The sequence below is a fragment of the Nycticebus coucang genome, chromosome 17 (assembly GCF_027406575.1).
Source record: "Nycticebus coucang isolate mNycCou1 chromosome 17, mNycCou1.pri, whole genome shotgun sequence".
In the NCBI taxonomy this organism is placed as follows: Eukaryota; Metazoa; Chordata; class Mammalia; order Primates; family Lorisidae; genus Nycticebus; species Nycticebus coucang.
Window position 1 is genome coordinate 53,047,257 of NC_069796.1, and position 26,991 is coordinate 53,074,247.

At 37.9% G+C, this 26,991-nt stretch overlaps 1 long non-coding RNA gene across 2 annotated transcripts in view; it reads left to right on the top strand.

The window, feature by feature from the left end:
• LOC128568948 (uncharacterized) overlaps positions 1 to 26,685 on the top strand; it is a 136,010-nt gene extending 109,325 nt beyond the window's left edge. For both annotated transcript variants that reach the window (XR_008375248.1, XR_008375249.1), the window contains exons 2-3: positions 20,714 to 20,825; positions 25,084 to 26,685. This is a non-coding gene — a long non-coding RNA (uncharacterized LOC128568948). The remainder of the gene's footprint in view (positions 1 to 20,713; positions 20,826 to 25,083) is intronic.
• The last annotated feature ends 306 nt before the right edge of the window (positions 26,686 to 26,991 follow it).

A 26,991-nucleotide genomic window follows, 5' to 3' on the forward strand; every position in this document is an offset into this window, starting at 1 on the left:
CATTTGTACATAGATCATAAACACATTTATGCCATTATGGGATTCGATGTGTTGATTATTTGTACAAATTGGAGTGCTTACATCCTACTAATCAACATAAGGTGAAAGCTGTGTCTTATAAATCTTACAAACTTTCTTTATCCCTTTTCATTCCTTTTTCCTCTCTGATTACATATTTTCAAACAATCCATCTTCTACTTCACAGATTTTATTTTTTTTGCTGCTTGATCAATTCTGTTTATTCTCTCTGTTGCATTTTCACTTCTTTCTTTCTTTCTTTCTTTCTATTATTAACTCAGAGCTGTGTACATTAATGTAATCATAGGGTACAATGTGCTGGTTTTATATACAATTTGAAATATTTTTATCACACTGGTTAACATAGCCTTCCTGGCATTTTCTTAATTATTGTGTTAAGACATTTATATTCTACATTTAGTAAGTTTCACATGTGCCCTTGTAAGATGCACCATAGTGTGGTCCCACCAATCACCCTCCCTCTGCCCATCCTCCCCCCCTTTTCAATTCTTATTGTAGCTTTCAATTCATCATTTTCTTATTTCAATTTTCCTATTAAATTTTGCATTCTGTTCACTTTTCTCATTTAAGTTGCGTCTTTTTATTAAGTTTCCTGAGCTATGTTAAATAAAGTAGGTCTTTTAAATCCTTTGGCAGTTTATGTATCTCTATTTCTTAGGGTAGTTCACTGGCACTTTAATTTTTATTTTGATGATGCAATATTTCTCCAATTTTGATTTGTGGCTGTGTATCACTGATGTCTGCCCTTTTGAAATAGATATTTATTCTAGTCTTCATAGACTGGCTTTGTCTGGGAACACTATTCAACAATATGTTTCCCCAAGCATTCTAAGCAGATCTTGCATAGTCCCTATGCCCAAGAACTCCTGTGGTCATTGCCATACTTAGAGGCACTCTAACATTGAAACCACCATGGAGGTAGGCTGAAATTTTATAGTTTCTGAGGTTGGCATAGCTCCATACTGGAATCTGAGGCTGGTGCATCACTGGGGCATATCTGAAACCTGTGGCCATTGAGTCCTGTCTGCCATTCAGGTTTCTTTAGTGGCCAAGACCACTATAGTTGGCTTGTGGTGATGTGTGCTGTGGATCAAGTCTGTCTCTGAGTCTTTAGGTTCCCATGTGATGCCAGGGCATGTCTAGAGGGTCAGTCCATAGGTCCTGGCTTAGAGTCAGGAGCCATAGGGATCTTCCCAGTGCTGTGTTTTATTATGGCGGGCCTTTCATTAGGATCCAAGGACAAATTCTATGCAATTTATTTCTTTCATCCAAATAGATGGTATATCTCTTCACATTGTGCTGCCTGAGGATGGGCAGGGGGTGACAAGACTAATGTAAAACTTTAAGTGTAATATAAAACCTCGTCAGTATATCTTTTCTTCCTATGCTATATCCAGCCAGGTATTGTGATCTTTCACAGGGTTTTCTTAACTCTTGTGAAGGTATTTTTATGTATGGATAGGTGCTCAAATTGATGTTTCTGGAGGGACATGATTCATAGAGTCCTATTTTGCCATATGGGTCTGCCTTCTGCATTTTAAATACATGTAATATAGATATATGTGAACTTAAAAATAAATAATTTTTTGAGGGTGCACAATAAAACCTATCTAAATGGAAGGAGTTCATAATTAAACTTTGGAACCCATACCCTAGATATTAACATGGCAACTCTCCTGGTAATTCATATTCCCTCTCCCAGTCCAGTGATGGTAATGGAGAAAGCAAATCTTAATATAAAAGAAAGGAGAAAAAAAAGCAGCCTAATCCCCTCTCTGCGTTAGCAATAGAAAGCCAAAATTCTCAAAAGAAAAACAGCCAACTCAGAGGAAAGGAAGGAATGTATTTTTCTTGAGAGTGTACTTAAGCGTATATGGCTTGATGTGATCATGGGAGGGGTCATGATTGATTTTTAAAATTTGTTTTAACTAAATGACCCTGGAAAACCTAAATTATACCATGACCTTTTAAACTCCTGTTGGAGAAGCTACTGATAAAATTCATCACCTCTTTCCCTGCCAGAGTTCTTGCTCATGACTCTTATCCTCAATTGGTTCTGCTTCAAAATGTAATTTCATTGAGTGACAAATGCTCTTTGTGATGGAGTGCATTCAGTTCATGTGTCCCTGGCTGCCTGAAGGGAATGGATTTTTCTCTGTGGAATTACCTTGGGAATCATTGTAGCATCTGTGAAACCATTCTTGCCAAGCAATGTTTCTTTCTTTTCTCCCCCTATAAGGGAAGGGGAGGGTGGAGATCTGGCTAGGGAATCTGTCCCCAGTGAGAATTCTTTGCATTTTAAATAAAGAGAATCCCACGAGTCACTGAGTCTATTAACTCATGTGTAAATTGTTATATGGCCTACATCAGCCTTTCATTGAAGACACAGTCTTCATTTTATGCTTAAAAGATATAGAAACAATAGCAGCTTTGGGCATCAGTAATATATTTGTTTACTGACTTTAAGAAAAGGGATGTTTTAGTAAATGATGTGTTTTAAAGATTAGATTATTAGGACAGAACATTGCCCCTAGGCAAATGTTGTGTTTATTTAAAATGTAAATGAGCTTCCGCCATCATTCACTCTGAGTTCTCCCAGCCTCCATTATGTGAAATCAAATGGGTTTTTATGCTACGAAGCTGTTCAGCTCACAGTGGGCTATTCCCTTCCAACACACTGACAGTTGTCCTGCCTTAGAATTCTCTCAGGCTTCCTGTCAAAGAGGAGGCCTGTTCTGTGTGGGGCAATCAGGGTCAGCACATCCACACCTGTGAAGGAGTCAGAGTCACATCAGCATCATGGTCGTTAGCAAGAGCCTTCCAGGCCCTCCATCTGAGTACACCCAGTGAGCAGAAGGGGAAAAGGTCTGCAACAAGAATGCTTTAATAGTAAACAGAGAAATGAATTCTGGGGCTATGGCATCTGAGGAACTGGCAAGTGATGCGAATGAGAAGCAGTGGGTAGACATAACAGAGTGATAGAAATTGGGGGAGGATAGGGCAGCATAGTGAAAAAGAAAGAGTCGCAAATTGTAAAGCTGCAAATTAGTGCTGTGCTAGACTCTACCATTTGTCACCTCTGGAAACGTGTGCAAATCATTCCACTCTTGCCTCCTTGGTCCCCTACCCAAATGTGGGTAGTTTGAATTAGCTGACTTTCATGTCGTCTTTTAGCTCTAATACTTGGAGGACCAGGAAAGCCCAGGCATTTCAATTTCAATTTACCTATTTATGGTGTTGCCTAAAGATTTTTATTCTAGGTTTCCATATGATATTTGGCATTTATATGAAGTTTTCGCTCTGTGAAAGCACTTTAATACATATTAGCACCCATATTTGTAATCTGTGTTCTATAAAATACATATATATGTATATATATATGATTGATTAATAGATAGATAGATATAAGGACAGATATTGCCTGCGACCTGGATGTCCATGAATCTGAATGATGCTTCAAGGAAAGGGATTAGGAGAAAGTGATTAATTAGTTAATGTCTGACCTTGGGGATTTCTTTAACTCCTCTAAAATGCACAGTGGGGAGTGATGTTTCCTCTGTAAGCATAGGGCTCTCTGAAATACTAAATTCTAAATGGCGGAATACATGCATTGCTAGTTTCTGTGGAGGATTTAAGTGTGGATGCCTCTTGGTTTCACTGAGATGCCATCTCATATTTATCTTCTCCACCCACCCTCAGATGTAGTTTGATTCAGTGACGGAGTCTAACTCTGAGTTTGAGTCTCACGTGTATCACCTGCCAACTCTTTAACCTTGACACAGTTATTGTACTTCTCTGGGCCTCAGATTTTGCATCTATAGACTAGAAACCATAGTAACAGTTAATTTATAGGGTTTCATGAGGCTAAATGGAAATAATACATATAAAATATTTTATTTAGGACTTGGTTCATAGTAAAAAATACAGTTGTTGTTCTCATATCTTTCAGAGCCAACCTTAGGTACCACCTTTCCAATTAAAGCATTTTTGATTACTTTGACCCACAGAATTCTAGTCTGTCTCAAATGATAGCACTTAGTATTTTTGTAGCCTAATTTAGCTCTTGCCCACACACTTTCTTAGAATGGTCCCTAATGGCAAAACTTCTCAATCATATAATAAGCTTCCTAGTGAAGGAGGAGGAGCCGGAGACAAATTAAATGTCTTGGTAGAGTGAAGTAGCTAATAAATGGCTCAGTTATTTTTTTGTGGCTCCAAAGGCCACTTCTGTCTCTCACTGTTTCTCTGAACACTCCTGGAGTCCCTAAGACAAAGCTTAGTTGACTTTTCTTATTGGTGGTAGTAATGGAAGAATGCTTCTCTGGGATCTGGTAATCCAGGCCTGAGAATTGTCACCCCTAGACTGTACTAATTTTCTCTGGAAATACGAATTTAGAGCTTTTTCCCACTGAGCCTTACTTTACCAGCTTTAAAATAAGATAGTAGTAGCAATGATTGGTCAGAAATCAGGACATGGTGCTAGACAGAACTGGCCCATCCCAGTGCTGTCACCTGCTGAGTAGCCCCGGGCAAGCGATTTCACTTCTCTAAAGCTCAGCTTCTTTAGGTAAGATGAACATATTGTTGTGCCCAGGTTACTTGTTAATATCTATTACCATTCTTAATATTCGTTAATATCTATTATCACCCCCACCACCATCTTCATCTTTATTGTCATCTCTATTAGCTTTTGTAGCTCAGGAGGATAAAAAATAAAGTGTATGGATTTAGATTTCCTGGATATCAAAACCAATTCCATTTCCTACTAACTGTGTGACTTTTGTCCTTCTGAGCCTCAGCTTACTCCTCTGTAGAATGGGTGTAGCAGCAATGCCAACTTTACAGGTGTGGTGTAAGGACTAAATGAGGTTTTATTGTTAAGTGTTTTCTTTTACATTATCTATTATGTGAATATTCAAATATTAGGTTATATAATTATTTCATGATGATAATAATAATTAAAACTACTCAGCCACAACTTCTGTGATCCTCTAGTTATAAGTTAAAGCTTTAGAAAAAAACTAAACTTATGAACTTGGTAAAACCACCTCTGAGTAGGTGTGGGGTAAATATCCTCAGATGTAGCCTGCAAGACATCTGTCTAGAGACATTGCAATGGCTTTTAAGAGAAAACAAATGGAATGAGGCAGACATTTTACCTCTTTTCCCAGGACCTGCATCTTGGCTCTGATGCTTGGAAACCAGCTGGCCAGTTAAAGTCCAGTTGACTTTTCTTCACAATGGCAAATGGAGAGGAAGTAGACACAAAGGCATTCTGGAGGAGGTGAGAGGAAACTGCAGATTCTGCAGTCAACAAGGAAATGTAACATTCATGGAGGTGTTATGGAGGGAAAGGGAAACTGGGAAGTAATGTAGAGTGGGAATGCGTGTTCTTTGCAAAAGGACTTCACATCAGCTGAAAAAAAGACCTCAAAATCTATCTGTACGAAAGGGGGAGCCTGGGGTGAGGAGGGACTACCAATGGGTCAAAGTATTTTTACTGTAGTGGTGAACCAAAAGCCATTCTTTTTAAAAGCTGTATAATAGACTCTAAAATCAGACATACCTGGGTTTAAATCCTGTCTCTAATACTAATTATCTTTGGGGCAAATGACTTCTACTCCCCCTATGTTATCTTACTTATACGTAAGTGGAAATCATGTTAGTTTTTTCTACCTTATTGTTGATAAGGAATTTAAATAAGACAATATTAAAGCACTTTAGCTTAATGTATGACACTTGATGATAACTCAGTAAATGTTAGCTATTGATAATGGTAAGATTGTAGGGAAATCCTAACTCTAAGACAGATCCCATTATCTTTCTTGAATCTCAGTACATAACGAGAAACCCAGACATAGATCAGTGATATCCCCAAAGGCCTCCACGTAAGGAGTCTGTTTCAAGCAATAATCTAGGAGATGTAAATGGACGGATCTATTTTCTATGCTCCTGTTTTCAGAGGTTAGGGGACATGGTTAAGACATTTCCATTCTCTATTGGGGTGATATATTAATTTTTATAAATTTGTCTTTTAATGTTGTGTACCTTTTTGGTAGTAATGGATTTTCCAGGCTTAGAAAAAGGGCATTAAAATAGGAGGAACCTCTCTCATCCTACATATGGCAAGTAGCCATATGACCTGGAGCAGAACAGATAAAGTCCTATATTCATTTTCCTTCATGGGAAACAATGGACCTTAATTAGATAAATTGAAGGTCCCTGGCACATGTGAGTATGAGATTCTAAACTCTGTTGCCTGGCATTTATTCTGAATTCACCTGATCAGAGCTTTATAAGGAATATGGGAAAGATCACTTTGAAGAATTCTTGGAGTTAGTCAGGTAGCACAAAGTTAAAGAGCACTCACCAAAATGCCAGGCACATTTTTACTCTCTGGGTATACAATACTAAAGAAAACAGGCAAAATTTCATGTCCTAATGGAGTTTATATCCTAGTTGGCTTGATATTTAAGTTGTATGTTCATCTTTCCTATAACATCCCTAGTATTACTTATTGGGAGTTGAATGATAACTTTCCAGGAAGTATAGTGGCAAATGAAGCATTTCTTTACAGTTTATGAAACAGCAGAATTTCAATTCCTGGGGAAACTCTGTTCTTCCTTTGAGGTAGCTGGTCTTCCACCTCACAGCTCTGTTCCATAGGCAGTTGTGAATATGGTATTAATAGTTTGTATGAAGATTGGATTTTTTTATAAGAAAATCTGGGCTAGAATCATGGCTTTGGTTTTTACTAGTTCATAACCTCATTCAGGTCATGTTAATTTTCCTTAGCTGTGGTTTTAAAAGATCATATATGTTATTGGATATAAATTCATTTTTAAAATAGTTTTATTCATATGATAACCAAGCAAGTGAAATGTTGTAAGTAGTTATTCTTATCTGTGCTGATTATCTAATACTATACAGGCAATCCCTGGATTATGAAAGAGATAGATTATGTAGGTTTGTTCCTAAGTTTAATTTGTATGTAAGTTGAAGCGGGTATATTTACTTATGACTTGCAGTAGTCTCCATTTGTAAGTGGAGACTGTCAGTAGAGCATGTCAGTTGGATGTTTGTAACTTGGGGATCTGTTGTAATAGCCTCCATTTGGAAGTGTGAGTTGTATGTAAGTTAGATGTTTGAAACTCGGGGACTGCGTTTATAAAAGATTACTCCAAAACATACATTGTAAAATAGTCATTTGTTATAATCATGCATAGGTGGTTTAATTGTGTATAGGTGAGTTATTCTGATATAGCACTTTGAGGATGGTTTGTCTCTGCTCCTTTGATGTTTGGGGACTCAGAGCGGAAGGTTCAGAGCTGAAATCATCTGTATGTTTGCTCGTGTGCCTGGCAATTGATGCTGGCTGTCAGCTTCAATTCCTTTCCTTGTGACCCTCTTTGCATGGGCTACTTGGGGCTTCCTCATGAAGGCCTATTGGTTCTTTCAGAGCAAACAGAGTAGGTGGAAGCTGTACCCTTTATAAGATCCAGCCTCAGAAGTCACCAAACTTCAGAGTCAATACACTTGCTGGTCAGAGAAATCATAAGACAGTCCTCTTCAGAGGACAAGTAAACTTTGTCATTTGTTGGGAAGAGGCAAGGTTATGAAAGAGCATGTAAAGGATTTAGTTAAATGAATCCTGCAACAGTAAGTAGTGCTCCAGGTGATTTAGCACATGGTAGAATAAATAAGGGAAAGAGAGTTACTTTAGTCCTCTTTTAAAAACACTTCTCCCTTCCTATTGCTGCCTAGTGCCTGGACATAACAGGGGCCTATTACTGGTGAGTTTATTCTTTCTTTAATCTTCCCAATAAATATTTATTGGGCACCTATTAAATTTTACACATTGTTCTGTGATAAAGAACACGAGTTTTTAAAAATTTTTAACAGTTGTAATATATATTTCACAACCTAGTATAGAATTCACATATAAAGTATACAAATTTAATGCTTTTTACTCATAAATATGTGGAACTATCAATGGAGTCCATTTTAGAACATTTTTATCACTCAAAAAGAAATCCTATACCATTTATCTATTACTCCCTGTTTCTCTTTCTCCCAGCCCTAAGCAAACAATGATCTATTTTTTTTTTCATTACAGAGATTTCTCTACTCTGGGCATTTTACATTTGCTTAATTTCCCTCCTTAAGAACCTATCCTGGAAACCTACAGACTGTTAAGGTCTACCCTCAAACGTATATAATAAACCCCTCTCTACTTTCAATAATATCATGGGACAGTTAAGCATGCTTAGAAGGAACATGGCACAGATATTTTATTTGTGGACTTATTAGGGCGGGAGAGAAGATGCGGTCACTGCCCACCTGGGTCGGGAAGGAGAGGACAAACCCTGAGGAGGGGAGGGGCCTGATTTGTTCTCTATGGGAACCACAGAGGGACATGGTGTCCTAGAGAGGGGCCCAGATGGGACCAATGGTCTTTGTGAGTCCCTCACCCTCTATCTTGTTTGCTGTTATATTCTCAGTTCCTGGAACAGAGCTTGACAGGGCAGGCACTCAATCAATATTTGTGGATTAAATGAAAGAATGGATTTTCTCATCTGTCAACATGACATTGTAAAATGGAATCAAGTCATACAGAACTGTGATGTTTTGAATAAGACCTAGAATTCTACAGATATATCTCAGAGTTTAGTAGACTAGGGTGTCAGAGGCAGGCGAATATTTCTAAACCACTTCTCCCACTTCAGCCACCCTTCCTTGTATAGTTCTTTTATGCACTGAGGTTCGTATGAGATTTCATAGAAAAAATAAAGATTTACAATAGCATATTTAAGATTTAAAAGAAATGTCTGAGTGCTAAGTTATTTGACGCCACCAAATATTTTTTTGGTTCTTCAAAACAAAATGATCTTATGAGTTTGCTCACAGCCAGCAGGTTAGAACTGAGAAGACAAGGTCCACAGGACAGCAGAGTAAAGGTGAACCTGAACCTGAAAAATAACCTTTAACTCTGGTCTCCAGTTTTCCCAAATCGTTTGTCTTAGTAATTACAAGTCTTGCTTGGAATGATAATTACCTGGCAAATTAACAATACAAAAATGAGAAGAAAAATCATGTTTAACCTCTCTAGCAGTTTGTCATATTGAAAATATTGTGTAATTGATTCTGCAACTGCACTCAGGGAATACAAAACTGTAATCAGTTTTTCTGTAGTGTTTATATCTATCGTGATGGAAGTCTAATTGCATAAGTTATCATTATGAAATAAGTGTACGTTTCACAGGTATACACAATAATCAGGAGGATGTTGTTATTAGCTTTTGTATAAATCATTTTTATTTGGTTTGAGACACCAGCGTGGGACAACCTCAATTTTGACCATATACACTATATTCTAATTGTAATACTAAGTGTTTTCGTGATCTATATATGTTACTAGCTCAAGCTCTAGTCACAAGCAATAGCATTACAGACTTGGGGGAGGGTGACCTTGAAAATGACCTTCAGCCATGCTCTGGCCTGCATAATAGCCTTTAATGGTTTCCCATTAGCACAGAAGAAATCCAAACTGCTCCAGATCCTTATCTCCAGCCACTTCTCTTTAGGTCTTACCAAGCACCCATTACATCACAGCTAGATCAAATCACTTGTCAATCAGGAAAATTCAATCTCCTTTTCTTTTCTTCGGTTCATGTTCCGGAATCCTTAGTTTTTATATATGTATTAAAATGTCTAAGTACATATAAACCATATTGACATCAAGTATGGTTCTAGGCACATGTCTGTCACTAAACGCTAGCCTTCTGCAAAGACAGAATAGATACATTTTTACCTATTTCTCCCACCAAGTACAAATAAAAACCATGGGCATCAGAAGGAAAAGCAACATTAAGAAGTCTCTAAATCTGGGGAGAAGGCAGCAGACTGGTTAGGAAACTGCATCCTGACATGGCAGTGGGTTTCCTGGGTTTTCTTTTTGCATCCTGTATCCCAGCGTAGGTGCTGAAGAAGCCAGCAAACTGCAAATGCCAATGGGCACAAGCAAACAAAACCACAATGAAAACTGGAGTTCTCCAGCCAAAGGAAGAGGAACGGAGCGGCCTGGCAAAGCAGAAGACATCTGGCAGATAATTGCTTTCCTGCAGCCGAATAGCACAGGAAAAACTATGATCTCCACACCCACATCAGCAAAGTCTTCAGTGGTGCAGCTAGACTTTCACCTTCACCATGTGGTCGTAAGGAGTGCCAACCTGTCCATCCTGGTGTCTGAGAAGGCCAGTAAGGAATTGGGACTGTCATCCCTGCTGGGCAGTTTCTCCTACGTGTCAGTTCAGAGCACAGCACACCACATGGGGAAACTGAACCTCCTCCCAAACCCATGTCCTGCGGGGTCACCTGGAGGAAGAGGAGGTGTGCCTTACCCCACAGGGCATGGCACTGCAGTTCTGTAAACATAAAAAAGATAATGAAAGAATACAATGACAACCCTACAAGCATAAATTTGACAACTTAGATGAAAAGGGTCAATTTCTTGAAGCTATCACAACACATTCATTATTAAAAAAAGAAATTGAGGGCAGCACCTGTGGCTCAAGGAGTAGGGCGCCGGTACCATATGCCAGAGGTGGCGGGTTCAAACCCAGCCCCGGCCAAAAACCAAAAAAATAAATAAATAAATAAATGAATGAATAAAAAAAATAAGGCTATTCTAAGAATCAGATGTGACTTGAGAAGAAAAGTCCAGGAGATGGGATGTTGCTGGCTTTGAAACCAAGCAAAGAAACAGATCCTCCCCTAGAACCTCCAGAAAGGATTACAGCCCAGCAGACACCTTGATTTTATCCTATGAAACCAGTGTTACACTTCTGACCTTCAAAACTATTGGAGAGCAAGATGGCGGCCGAGTAACAGCTTCCTTGCATCTGGGCACTGTGAGTCTGGGGAGACAGGACTCCAGGTATCTCTGGCTGGTGGGATCTGCCTATCATCACCTCTGTTAGGATACATGGAGTCAGCGAGAGACTTCTGGACCCCAAGAGGAGGACTAAAACAGTGGAAAACCTGCAAGTCGTCGCGTGTGTTCAATAGGTCTAAACCCGCCCGCATCTGTAAGTTCAGTAGCAGCGAGACTGCAAATCGGAAAGGCCTTACCTGTGAACTGTTTTGTTGTCTTTGGACTTGGCATTCAGTTGAGCTGCCTTGGGGAGAGCCTGAGCGTGAATGCAGAACTTTGGCCATTGTCTAGGGCCCCAGTCTGAGCTGCTGAGCCAGATGGAGCTAATAGTGTTTGGCTGAGGAACAGGGAGCCATTGTGAGTGATCTGCCCTGGCAAGCTCTGCCCTCAGGGTCACAGAGCTAGAATTGGGTGGGAGCTGGTAACCTAGCGACTGAATAGCCTAAGGGTGGGGTCTGAGCCGCCTTGCAGCCCTAACCCTCAGGGGCAGAGTGAGACCGCTTTTGGCACACTGGGTAAGTGGATAGCAACTTCAGCAGGGATTCCAGCAACAAGCACTTTCCTGGGACAGCTTCTGCTCAGCAAGCTTACAAGTTCAAAGTGCCTTTTAAGTGGGCTGAGGAGAGATTTAGGGTGTCTATCTGCTGGGGTTTGAGAAATCAGCAGCCTCTAGTCGTATCAGAACTGTGATTCACATCTCATACCCCAGAAGACCACGTGTTGCCCAGACAATATTCAACAACATATACATACTGCTTTCTTTTTGGTTGTGTTTTTTATTTATTTATTTATTTTTGTTTGGTTTGGTTGTTTTTTTTTTTGTTTACTTTGATGTTGTTGATGTTGTTTTGTTTTTTAATTTCAAACTTTTCCATACAGATCTTTTTTCTTTCTCAATTTTTCTAGTTTAATTATAATTTCCCATTGCTGCCTTTTTAAATAACTAGAACTTCATTTTTACTAGTGTTTCTACTGCTATTATTTGTTTTTTCATCCAATTTTATCCTGTAAAGTTTTCTGTTTGCTTGTTTTGGTTTGATTTATAGCATTTCTGTCTTTCCTCTCTACTTGGTGGGGGTGGGGTACTGTGTCTGATCAGGTTAGCAAAGAGCTGCTGACCTCAATGAAACCACCCAACTGGGCACCCCCAGAAGGTGGGTATTTTTTAAGGTTGTTTCAAAGTACCATACTGTACACCTATATTGCTCTGTCTCCCTCTTTCTCTGCCTCTCTTCTTTTTGTCAATATTCCTTTTACCCACCCTCTCTCCTTTCTCTATTTTTTTTTTTCTTTTCACTCGGTCCTCCTTTCCTTCTTCCCCTTCTTGCTCTTCAACCTTCTCACCCCTCTGGTCCTGTCCCAAAAGGACTCACTGAACCCTTAGTCCACAGGCATGAGAACTTAAAGAGAAAGAAGAAGTGAAAAGAAAATTAGGGCAAGGAAACAGATAAAAGAAATCACTCATGAGGAAGAATCAGCAGAAAACTCCAGGCAACATGAAGAACCAGTCCAGAACAACCCCACCAAGGGATCATGAGGTAGCTACTGCAGAAGATTCCACCTATAAAGAAATGTTAAGAATGATGAAAATAATGAAACAAATGATGGAAACAATGAAGGAAACTGCTAATAAAGTGAAAAATTATGAAAAGGAAATACAAAAACAGAATGAAATAAGAGATGAACGATATGAAGAATATAAAAAGGATATAGCAGAGCTGAAGAAACTGAAGCAGTCAATTAGGGAACTTAAAGATGCAATGGAAAGTATCAGCAACAGGTAAGACCATGCAGAAGAAAGAATTTCAGAGGTAGAAGACAAAGTTCTTGAGATAACTCAGATAGTAAAAGAGGCAGAAAAGAAGAGAGAGAAAGCAGAATGTTCACTATCAGAATTATGGGACTTTATGAAGCGTTCCAACATACAAGTTATAGGAATCCCAGAAGGGGAAGAAGAATGCCCCAGAGGAATGGAAGCCATACTAGAGAATATTACAAAAAAAAAATTTCCCAAATATCACCAAAGATTCTGACACACTGCTTGCAGAGGGATATCAGACCCCAGGTCGCATCAACTCTAACCGAGCTTCTCCAAGACACATTGTGATGAACCTGTCCAAAGTCAAGACAAAAGATAAGATTCTGCAAGCTGCCAGGAGTAAGCGCCAGTTGAACTACAGGAGCAAATCCATCAGAGTGACCACAGACTTCTCTAATGAAACTTTCCAAGCAAGAAGACAATGGTCATCTACCTTTAATCTACTTAAACAGAACAATTTTCAGCCCAGAATTCTGTACCCTGCTAAGCTAAGCTTAAAAATTGACGGAGAAATCAAAACATTTATGGATATACAAAGATTGAGGAAATTTGCCACAACAAGCCTAGCTCTACAGGAAATACTTCAACCTGTTCTGCACACTGACCATCACAATGGATCAGCAGCAAAGTAAGAACTCAGAAATTAAAGGACAGAACCTAACCTTCACACTGATGCAAAATATAAAACTAAGCAATGGACTTTCACAAAATAAGATGAATAGAATACTACCACACTTATCAATTATCTGAATAAATGTTAATGGCTTGAATTCCCCACTGAAGAGACATAGATTGGCTGATTGGGTAAAAAAACACAAGCCATCCATTTACTGTCTACAAGAAACACACCTGGCTTCAAAAGACAAATTAAAGCTCTGAGTCAAGGGTTGGAAGACAATTTTTCAGGAAAATGGCATTCAGAAGAAAAGAGGAGTTGCAATCTTATTTTCAGATTCATGTGGATTTAAAGCAACTACAGTCAAAAAAGACAAAGATTGTCACTTTATATTGGTCAAGGGAAAAATACAACAAGAAGATGTTTCAATTCTAAATATTTATGCACCCAATTTAAATGCTCCCAGATTCTTGAAACAGACCTTACTCAGTCTGAGCAATATGATATCTGATAATACCATAATTACAGGAGACTTTAACACTCCTCTTACAGAGCTGGACAGATCCTCTAAACAGAAATTAAACAAAGATATAAGAGATTTAAATGAAACCCTAGAACAACTGTGCTTGATAGATGCATATAGAACAGTCCATCCCAAAGATAAAGAATATACATTCTTCTCATCACCCCATGGAACATTCTCCAAAATTGATCATATCCTGGGACACAAAACAAATATCCACAGAATCAAAAGAATTGAAATTTTACCTTGTATCTTCTCAGACCATAAGGCACTAAAGGTGGAACTCAACTCTAACAAAAACACTTGACCCCACACAAAGGCGTGGAAATTAAACAATCTTCTGTTGAATAACAGATGGGTGCAGGAAGAAATAAAACAGGAAATCATTAACTTCCTTGAGCATAACAAAAATGAAGGCACAAGCTACCAAAACCTGTGGGATACTGCAAAAGCAGTTTTGAGAGGAAAATTCATCGCTTTAGATGCCTACATTCGAAAAACAGAAAGAGAGCGCATCAACAATCTCACAAGCCATCTTATTGAATTGGAAAAAGAAGAACAATCTAAGCCTAAACTCAGTAGAAGAAAAGAAATATCCAAAATGAAATCAGAGATCAATGAAATTGAAAACAAAAGAATCATTCAGAAAATTAATGAAACAACGAGTTGGTTTTTTGAAAAAATAAATAAAATAGATAAACCATTGGCCAGACTAACAAGAAATAGAAAAGTAAAATCTCTAGTAACCTCAATCAGAAATGATAAATGGGAAATAACAACTGATCCAACAGAGATACAGGAGATCATCTCTGAATACTACCAGAAACTCTACGCCAAGAAATTTGACAATGTGACGGAATCACATTGTCAATAATAATGGATGATTATTTGGAATCACACCCTCTCCCTAGACTTAGCCAGGAAGAAATAGAGCTCCTGAACACACCAATTTCAAGCACTGAGATCAAAGAAACAATAAAAAATCTTCCAACCAAAAAATGTCCTGGTCCAGATGGCTTCACACCAGAATTCTATCAAACCTTCAAGGAAGAGCTTATTCCTGTACTGCAAAAATTATTCCAAAAAATTGAGGAAGAAGGAATCTTCCCCAACACATTCTATTAAGCAAACATCACCCTGATACCAAAACCAGGAAAAGACCCAACCAAAAAGGAGAATTTCAGACCAATCTCACTCATGAATATAGATGCAAAAATTCTCAACAAAATCCTAGCCAATAGATTACAGCTTATCATCAAAAAAGTCATTCATCATGATCAAGTAGGCTTCATCCCAGGGATGCAACGCTGGTTTAATATACGCAAGTCCATAAACATTATCCACCATATTAACAGAGGCAAAAATAAAGATCACCTGATCCTCTCAATAGATGCAGAAAAAGCATTTGATAAAATCCAGCATCCTTTTCTAATTAGAACACTGAAGAGTATAGGCATAGGTGGCACATTTCTAAAACTGATTGAAGCTATCTATGACAAACCCATAGCTAATATTTTACTGAATGGAGTAAAACTGAAAGCTTTTCCTCTTAGAACTGGAACCAGACAAGGTTGTCCTCTGTCACTTTTACTATTCAAAATAGTGCTGGAAGTTCTAGCCAATATAATTAGGCAAGACAAGGAAATAAAGGGAATCCAAATGGGAGCAGAGGAGGTCAAACTCTCCCTCTTTGCTGATGACTTGATCTTATTCTTAGAGAACCCCAAAGACTCAACCACAAGACTCCTAGAAGTCATCAAAAAATACAGTAATGTTTCAGGATATAAAATCAATGTCCACAAGTCAGTAGCCTTTGTATACACCAATAACAGTCAAGATGAGAAGCTAATTAAGGACACAACTCCCTTCACCATAGTTTCAAAGAAAATGAAATACCTAGGAATATACCTAATGAAGGAGGTGAAGGACCTCTATAAAAAAAATTATGAAATCCTCAGAAAGGAAATAGCAGAGGATATTAACAAATGGAAGAACATACCATGCTCATGGATGGGAAGAATCCTCATTGTTAAAATGTCTATACTTCCCAAAGCAATCTACCTATTCAATGCCATTCCTATCAAAATACCAACATCGTACTTTCAAGATTTGGAGAAAATGATTCTGCTTTTTTTATGGAACCGGAAAAAAATTCCATATAGCTAGGCAGTTCTTAGTAATAACAATAAAGCTGGGGGCATCAGCATACTACATTTTAGTCTGTACTACAAAGCCATAGTGGTCAAGACAGCATGATACTGGCACAAAAACAGAGACATAGACACTTGGAATCGAATTGAAAACCAAGAAATGAAACTAACATCTTACAACCACCTAATCTTCGATAAACCAAACAAGAACATACCTTGGGGGAAAGACTCCCTATTCAATAAATGGTGTTGGGAGAACTGGATGTCTACATGTAAAAGACTGAAACTGGACCCACACCTTTCCCCACTCAATAAAATTGATTCAAAATGGATAAAGGACTTAAATTTAAAGCGTGAAACAATAAAAATCCTCAAAGAAAGCATAGGAAAAACACTGGAAGATATTGGCCTGGGGAAAGACTTCATGGAGAAGACTGCCATGGCAATTGCAACAACAAAAATAAACAAATGGCACTTCATTAAACTGAAAAGCTTCTGTACAGCTAAGGACACAATAACCAAAGCAAAGAGACAACCTACACAATGGGAAAGGATATTTGCATATTTTCAATCAGACAAAAGCTTGATAACTAGGATCTATAGAGAACTCAAATTAATCCACATGAAAAAAGCCAACAATCCCATATATCAATGGGCAAGAGACATGAATAGAACCTTCTCTAAAGATGACAGACGAATGGCTAACAAACACATGAAAAAATGTTCATCATCTCTATGTATTAGAGAAATGCAAATCAAAACAACCCTGAGATATCATCTAACCCCAGTGAGAATGGCCCACATCACAAAATCTCAAAACTGCAGATGCTGGCGTGGATGTGGAGAGAAGGGAACACTTTTACACTGCTGGTGGGACTGCAAACTAGTACAACCTTTCTGGAAGGAAGTATGGAGAAACCTCAAAGCACTCAAGCTAGACCTCCTCCCATTTGATCCTGCAGTCCCATTACTGGGCATCTACCCAGAAGGAAAAAAATCCTTTTATCATAAGGACACTTGTACTAGACTGTTTCTTGCATCTCAGTCGGTAGGGCGCCGGCCCCATATGCCAAGGGTGGCGGGTTCAGACCCGGCCCTGGCCAAACTGCGACCAAAAAATAGCCGGGCGTTGTGGCGGGCGCCTGTAGTCCCGGCTACTCGGGAGGCTGAGGCAAGAGAATCGCTTAAGCCCAGGAGCTGGAGGTTGCTGTGAGCTGTCTGATGCCATGGCACTCTACCGAGGGCGGTAGGGTGAAACTCTGTCTGTACAAAAAAAAAATAAATAAATAAATAAAATCTCATATTTAAAAAAAGAAAAAGCTTTTACTCAGTTACTATTATCATTGGCTAATCTAGTCATAAAATGAAAATTAAATGGAAGTAACATAAAATAAAAAAAAAATAAAAATAAAATAAAAGAATTTGAATAGCCTAATAACTATTAAGGAAATTGAATTAACAATTTAGAAATTCCACACAAAGAAGTCTCCAAGCTCAAATGGTTATGTAAAGAATTTTACCTAATGATTAAAAAGAACTAATACCAATTCTACACAGTCTCTTCTGGAACAAAGAGAGGAAGGTATTAGGTAGTGATCTCTGGTAGTATATCAAAGTACAAAAAAGAAAACTATAGACCAATAGCCCTCATAAAAATTCTTAAAATATTAACAAAACAATCAGCAATATATGAAAGCATTTATAAACGATGGCTTAATAAAATTACTCTTTGGATCCAATGTTGATTCAGTATTCAAAAATCTACCAATATGATCTAATATATTAACAGGTTAAAGATAAAAAATAGATGACATATATATTGATACAGAAAAACCATTTGTGAGAATTAAATACTCATTTTTTTAAAGCCTTTAGAAACATAGGAATAGAGAAGAATTTCCTTAATTAGACAGAAAGCATCTTACTCCCCACTCCCCCCCCCCCACACACACACATACACACACAAACTCTAAACTTAGGGTAAGCCTGAATGCTTTCAAGAGCAGGAATAAGGTAAGTGTATCTGTTCTTACACTCTAATTCAGCACAGGGCTGAAATTTCTAGCTAGTGTCATAGGCAAGACAAGGTAAGGCAAGGAAATAAAGGGCATACAGGAAAAAAGAAAAATGTATTTACAGATGACATAATTACAAACAAAGAAATTCCCAACCCACAAAAACAAAACAAAACAAATAAAACACCACGCCCAGGCACACAAGTGATTTCCACAAGGTCATAGAATACAATACATATATCCAAAACTTAATGGACTATCCATATACTAGAAATGAACATGTGATCATCAAAATTAAAAACAAAATGATCTATAATAGCTCAAAACGAATGAAATAGCTGCACATCTAGGCACACATACACAGGACTTATATGCTAAAAACTAAAAACTACTCATGAAAGAAATCAAAGTGTAACTAAATAAAGAGATAAACTTTGTTCATGGATTAAAAGAGTCAATATAGGAAAGATGTCAATTCTCCCCAAATTGATGTATAGGTTTAATGTAATTCCTATCAAAATCCTAGCAAAGTTTTTTTCAGACATAAGCAAGTTTTTATAAAATATATATGAAAATGCAAAGGAACTAGGATAAGTAATGACATTTTGAAAAGAAAAATAAAGCATGAGGAATTAGACTACTTGATTTAAAGATTGAATATGTCGTCTCAGAAACCATGACTGTATAGTATTAAAGGAATTACAGACATATCAATAGAACAGAATAGAGAACATAGAAATCAGAATAGAGAATATACAGACAGATTCATACAAATATGTCCAACTGATTTTAGATAAAGATTAAAAATGTTTTGTTGCAGATAAGAGAGTGTTTTTAGCAAATGGTGCTAAAGCAATGGGACAATTATTGGCCAAACTAACCAAACAAAAAATATCAAAACCTTATACCATATAAAAAATTGACATGTAACGGACTTAATAGTAAATGTAAAGCTATTAAATTTTTAGGAAAAAAACATGAAATCTTCAGGACTGAAGGTTAGGCAAAGAGTTTTCAGACTTCACACCACAGGCATCGTGATCCATAAAGAGAAAAGCTGAGAAATTGAACTTCATTAATATGAAAATATTTTGCTCTATGAAAAACTTAAACGATGAAAAGACAAGCTCTGGAGTGGGAGGAAATATTTACAAGGATAAATATGACAAATGAGTAGTATCCATAAAATAAACAGCTCTCAAAACATAATGCTAAAAACTAGAATTAGAAAATGGGTAAAGCACATGAATAGACATTTTTAGAGAAGAGTATGAACAGATAATGAATAAGCACATTAAAAATGTTCAGTATCAGTAGCCTTCAGGGAAAGGCAAGTTAAAACAACTTTGAGGTGTCACTACACACCTAATGCGATGATTAAAACAAACAAACATTGCGAAATTGTGAAATGCTTGTGAAGATTCAGAAAAAAATTATCACTTAATCACATAGCTCATGGAAATGTAAAATGGAAAGTCACTCAGGAAAGCAGTGTGGCAGCATCTTAAGAAAAACAAAACATGTGACTGTCATATGACACAGCAATTACAATCCTGGGCATTATCCTGGATAAACTAAAATGTATTTTCACACAAAACCTTATTTACAAACGATTACAGCAGCTTTGTTCACAATGGCCCCAAACTGGAAACAAACCATATACTCTTTAAGAGGTTAAGAAAATTGTGGTATATCCATATTCTGGAAAGGAGGAGGAAGAAGAAGAGGAAGAGGAAGAATAGGAAGAGGAAGAAGAGGAAGAAGGGAAGGAAGAGGAGGAGGAAGAGAAGAAGGAGTGGAGGAAGAGAAACTATTGATCCATGTGATAACTTAGGTGAGTCTCCAGTGATTTATTCTGAGTGGAAAAAGTAAGTTTCAAAAAAGTTACAAATGATGTAATTCAATTTGTATAACATTCATTTAATGGCAGGAGTGAAGAAATGGAGAAGGGATGAGTGGTTTTCAGGAGTTAGGGAAGGGTTGGGGGATAGGAAGTAAGTGAAAGAAAGTAGGTTACAACAGGGCAACAAGATCCTCGGGGTGATGGAAAGATACAAGTATCAAGGCAAGTCTAAAAAGATGGAGGTTAATATTACAATTAGGATCTGTAGAAACTTCATGGTAATGTGGTAGAAATGTTGCTTCATCTCTAGGGTGGGAAGGACTTAGATTTCCAGGCATTCTGGTCGGAAAAGCAAAGACCAGAAGTGTAGGGAAGCCTGAGGTACATGCAGGAAACAAGGGCTCTTGTACAGTGCACAGGGTGTATGAAAGGCAATGGAGAAATGGCAAAAGAAGAAATTGGACAGGAAAACCAGGATGAAATCTTGAAGGAATACACACCAAATGTAGTCAAAATATCCGTGCTTCCCGGCATAGCCAGTGTATAGATAGAGCAGACTTCAACACATCATTTTCACAACCATAAAAAATGCCAAAAAGTCATTCTACCTTTTACTTTTTATACAAAGATAACAACATTATTCCATTTTACAGATGAGAAAACTAAGAACCCAAGAGGCAAAGGGTCCTTTTTGGCTGTGGATTAAGACCAGCACCAGCACTGAAGGCAGGGGTCCTGACGCTTACTGAATAGCATGCCCTGTCCTTGTTTCCAGGTGTCTGTCCCAGGGCCTCAGTAGATGAGTACACTTTCCCCAGATTCGTCAGTGGTACTGACACATGCTGACTCCTTTGCTGCATTACCATGAAGTCTTTCCAGATTTTAAAGTAAGTTTTCACTTGTTATAATTGCCTGTTTCTTTTGTTTCCTCCAAAGTTTATATCTTCCATTACCGACAATATTCAAAACCCAGGAAAAAAAGCAAAGGAAAGATAATAAGGCCTGAGTGAACATAAGGAGAGGAAGAGTATTCCAGCAGGAGTGAACAGCATTTCAGCCAAGTGTCACATGCTGATTCTGTTACTGATAGTGATCCTGGTCTCCAGGTGGCCTTGGCACCCCTGCCTCTCTAGGACACTGTCATCCCAGCAGGGCTCCTGGCCACACAACAAAAGGTGACCTGATAGGATTAGCCTTACCAGTTAATTATCCTTCTTTGTGCTGGAATCAGTTTTGGTTAGTCTCAGAATAAACACAAAATGGCTAATGAAATTCTATCTATCCACAGCAGAATTTAAATTCGCATGTTTTATGACACAAACATTTGTATAGTAGCTAGTAGTTAGCTTTTAAAGTCAGCCTTTCTCTTCATTTAGCTAATGAAGTGTGGTAAGAAAGTAGGGTTTTTTTCCTGCTCCTCCCTCCTCTCAGAATTCCTCCCTTCCCTGAGCATTCCTAGGCATTTTCACATTTCCATTATTTCACCAACTTCTTAATTTAACTAACATTTGCTGAGTTCACTATGGGCAAGGTGTATGGGAGCAACTATGGGGAACTCTAGCTCTCGAGAAATAGATGTACTCAAATACTGGTCAATCTTTTTTCTTTTACATTGAAAACAAGAATAAACCTCTATTTTCAGTTTCCCAAACATACAATGTCATTCCAGGTCTTCCTGTGTTGGACCTATCATCCTCTTTTCCTAGAATTTTCCTCTCCCTTTATAGACCTGACAGTTTTTAAATTTAGCTTAAATTCAACCTCCTTTTTAAAGCCACACATCTCTCAGGATTATTTTGATTGCAACTGACAGAAAATGCAGTTTTAAGTAGCTCATATTTATAAAGGAAATTTATTATCTTACATAGCTGAACATTCTTGAGAGTTATATAGCTTCAAGTGTAGCTTATTATTTTTTTTTATTAATTTTTTTTTTTTTTGTAGAGACAGAGTCTCACTTTATGGCCCTCGGTAGAGTGCCGTGGCCTCACACAGCTCACAGCAACCTCCAACTCCTGGGCTTAAGCGATTCTCTTGCCTCAGCCTCCCAAGTAGCTGGGACTACAGGCGCCCGCCACAACGCCCGGCTATTTTTTGGTTGCAGTTTGGCAGAGGGGCCGGGTTTGAAGCCGCCACCCTCTGTATATGGGGCCGGCGCCTTACCGACTGAGCCACAGGCGCCACCCTAGCTTCAAGTGTAGCTTATTTTAGGACAAATCAGTGTTACCAGAAACTTGTTTTTAAATTATTTTTCATATTTTGGTTATTCTTTTGCATAAACTCCAGCTCCTGTGAACTTTTCATTTTCTATCTCATGGAATAAAGCAAGAATACTTTCCCAAAAATCTTAAGAGAAAATTTTGTCATTTCCCTTTGGTCTGCATTGCATCTTATAACCATTTTTTTTTTTTTTTTGAGACACGGTCTCCTTTTGTCACCCTTGGTAGGGTGCTATTGTGTCATAGCTCACAGCAACCTCAAACTCTAGTGCTCGATCAATTCTCTTGCCTCAGCCTCCTGAGTAGCTGGAACTCCAGGCACCTGCCACAACACCCGGCTAATGGCTCAGTCTGGTCTCAAACCAGTGAGCTCAGGCAATGCACCTGCCTCAGCCTCCCAGAGTGCTAGGACTACAGGCAAGTGCCTCCATGCCCAGCTTTACATTTGAACCTCTTAATGTTTTCATGGAAGTACAGGGCTCTGATTAGGTAGGCCTAAATCACATGACAATCTTGTTGACCCATGGTTGTCTCATACTTCTTCATTCTTACAATAAGAATGAGTTTCTTTAGCCCTAGGTGTACTTATTTATTTATTTATTTATTTTTGCAGTTCTTGGCTGGGGCTGGGTTTGAACCCACCACCTCTGGCATAGGGGGCTGGCCCCCTACCCCTTTGAGCCACAGGTGCCGCCAACCCTGGATGTACTTATAAAACTATCTTCTACGTGGTTGGGAATTCATTGTGACAAATGGGATGGAGAAAGGGACAAGGGCATAAGAGTGACAAAGGCTGTAACAGACCTACTTATAAAGATACATATAAATAAATATTCATTTATTGGTGACTTTCTTTGCCCAGAGTACCAAAGGTGCACACAAAATTATAGTTTAGAAGTAGAGGTATGGCCTACACCCATGAAATTGGAGCCAGTGTTGTCACATGGGATTACAATGAAATAATATAGTTGATGTACATTATGTGCTAAATATTGTGCTGACAGCTTTATGAATGTTTTCCACTTAAACATATAAGAATGTACTAATTTACAGATGGATTCTTGAAGTTAAATAATTTGTTCAGTCACACAACAAATAAATGACTACAACAAAAATTTGAATCCTTTACAGTAGTAGATGAGGACACAGTAGTGTATAAAACCCACAAAGTTATAGCCCTCATAGAGTGTACAGCTATGGTAGGAGCCATTATTCAAATAATCATGCATGTAAAGATCAAATCATAGTGAAAGGCTTACAGCGAAGAAGCATAGGGTGCCATGAGTCTCTGGGGCATCAAGAAAGTTCTTCTAAAGAAATTATTTTTAAATTGTGGATGTGTTGAGGGAGAGAGAAAAAGGATGGAGAGAAAAAGGATATTCCAGACAGAGTACATAGGGTAGTTAGATGTTCTGAGGGGGCAAAGAAACTTGGCACATTTGATGACTCAGAAGAAGGCCATAGTCAGGGGTTTCCAACCTGTAACCTATGGGCCACATGCTGATTTTGTGAGAATTTTTTTTTTTTTGGCTATCACAAAAAAAAATGCACATACCTTATTATTATTATTATTTTGCTTATAAGTTTTTGTTACTGTTTGTATAATTAAAGTGTAGCCCAAGACAAACCATAATTCTTCCAATGTGCAACAGAGAAAAGTTTGGACACCCCTGCCATAGTGGTTAAGGTACCAAAAAATGGCCTGGTCTATGATAACCTGGCATGGAAAGAAAGTACAGTGATAGCAGCTAACCTTAAGTTTTTGCCAAACTTGCAGGGCTTTGGTAGGAGTGAATTAATTACGTTGCAGTGTAGAGCAAGGGAGATGGCCGAAAAGAGACCACTTAGAGATCTGTTGAATGGTCCCAGTGACAGATTGCTCTGCTGTTAGAAGTAGAGATAGAGAAATTGCCTGATTCAATTTCAAACTGTAGAGTTTAAAATCAGTAGTCCTTATTTGTGGCATTAGGTGTTGGGTTGGACCTTGTTAGGGTAAGAGACAGAGGGAAGTTTCTTGATGAAGCCCAGGTTAGTGCAGGTATCTCTGTATGAATCAAAGATAAAAGGAAACCAGCACAGTGAGGTGTGTGCTTCAGATAGGGGAACTGAGGATTGTGAACAGGATTGCAGGAGAGGCAAAGGTATAATCCAAAGGAAGTTGGTAATCCTATGTGGGGTGGTCTCAGTGAGCAGAAAATTAGGGGGAACTATTTGGTAAGGGTAAATGGTGGGAAATAAGGTAGGAAAATAGTACATACATTGATCAAGAAGAATGTCAGAAATCAGGCTAGGGTGTGTATACATAATCCAGTAGCCCATGGAGAACCACCAAAAGTCTCAGAGAAGGGGAATGGCATGATCAGGAAGATTCTTGTAGTGCACCATCTTATAAAAGAGTATTTGTGAGGCATAGTGAATGGACATAGATGAGGTCAGAGTAAGGAGGAGCAGGAAAGAGGCTGATAGCATATGCATTTAGAAAAAAATAGAAAAGGCTTAACGGGGTAGAAGAGACAGGGCAGAGAATCCTACCCAAACTCTAAAGATGACTATGCCATCATGCTGAACGCCATCAGGCTTATGAAGAACTAAAACAGGGATCTTCTGTCACAGGGAATTTGCAGGTTAGGGGGAAGTAATATTTGATTTCATTTTTCTAAACCTAATAAATAATATAAGATAGGAAAATAATATAGAATTTTAAAAGAGAGTGGGATGGTTCTCTTTGAAGGGATCAGAAGACCTCAGAGAAAGACTAAAAGAATTTAGTATGTGGATTTAGGTCAGTAGACCGAAAAGAGAGTGAAAGCATTTTCAAAGTCACAAATGCCTGTGTCTCTAGAAGAATCTGATCTTGACATTTGCCTGAGATTCTATCACAGTTTGTCTGATTCCTTAGTATGAGTTTGCTACTCTTTGTTTTCAGCCACTCACAAATAAGCACCTTCTGCCAATTGATCTAAGGAGACTGGTAGCCCTTTCCAGAGTAGTTAATGAAGATGGTAATGAGATTGGGCTGAACTCTGATCCCAGATGGCCTGCTGTGGACACCTTGACCTCGTTGAGGACTGTAATGCCACTCACTGCTGCCCTTTGTCAGTTTTGCTATTGTGTTCTTTGACAGTTTCCAATACTGATGACAGTGCTCATATCCAAACCAATTTACAGTTAATCTCACAGGCAGGCTCTCATCATCAAACTCTCAAACAATTTGCAGAGATGTCAACATATAATACGATGCATTTGTTTTATGTAATATAATTCTATCAGAAAGCCAGTCAAGGATTTCTAACATTTTTATTCTCATAACACAAAGTAGCATATCCATTTATATTTTTAGCTATGTGGCTGATGGCTTTGTTTGGAAATGAAGTTATAATTACCAGTGGTTTTTCTTGAATCGTAGGAACAAAATATTTCACAGACAGAAGGAGACTAACAGGTCATCTGCTAAAAACTCTCATGTTTGTCCTTTTATATATTCTCCCTATTTGGCCCATGAAATACACTGGGCAGGAACTACCACACCATTCTATAGTTGAGGGGACTGTATTTGAAAGAAATAACATGACTTGCTCAAGGTAAAAACAGTTAACAAATGGTGCATTAGCCTGGAACCCAAATCTTTTGATTTTTTGATTACTTCTTTTTGTACTTTAGTGTGCTACCATAAAAAGTATAAATACTCTCAGAGGGCTGTCAAAGTTAAATAATATGAGTGGACAGTGGATTGAAAAGTATCTGTGTTTGAAAAACCAGGTATTATCAAATAGGTAAATGATAGAATTGTAGCCAGCATGGAAAGTATATGCCTAAAACATCCACAGAAGACATTGCCCAAGACGTTGTTCTGGCCAAACATACTGCATATATTGATTGCATTTGGCCAGTGGGCTGCCCAGTTATGACTCTTATTTCAATATCTGAGAAAGGAATGTTCCCTCAGCTCCTGTTCCCTCAATCCCTAGTTTTTTAATATTTTGTCTTTGTGAGAATGTTTGATATTTTCCTTCCCTTATTCCTCTGTCAAGTATTCAAATCCTCAGGTTTTTATATTCATTTTTGAAAATCATATTCTTAACACAGACCACATTAGACATACAGTTATCATTATGATTAAGATGATTTATGTAGAACATAAGAGACACAGTCAAAATTACTAGTGGGTTTCAAGAAGAGATTTTTCCCTAGGGACTGATAAATGTGCAGAAACTTCCTGGAAGTTATGATACTTTATCTGAGATTTCAATAAATGGGCAGCCTTTAGATGACAATGAGATTTATCCTATGGTCTCCAAATTGAGATACTCAAAACAATCCATTTAAAAATTAAAATATTATATCTCTACTGATTTTGTCTATTCCTACTTAACATTTTATTTAAATATCATATATAAAAACATGTGTAGACTAATATCTATATGTAAATTGTAAACAGACATGTATGTAATTTCAGTATGTTCTTAAAATTTTTTTGAGTGAAAGTTGAGATCAAGAGTTTGAAAACTCATTGTAACCTATGATTGCATTAATGTACACAGCTATGATTTAATAATAATAAAAAGTAGTTTGAAAACTATTGGATAATAAGGATAATTATTGCTGTTTGTGAATGGTAGTTATGAGGTAGACACTTTGTTTTCAATTTCATTGATTTCTGCTCTTTATTGTTTCTATTTTTCTTCTTGCTTTGGCTTTTTTCTTGCTCTAAATTTCATAGGTTCCTGAGAGGAGGGCTTATATTATTGAGGTAAGACATTTCCTTTTTCCTAATGTTTGTAGTTAGTGCTCTGAATGTTCTCCTCAGCCCTGTTTTAGAACATCTCACAAATTT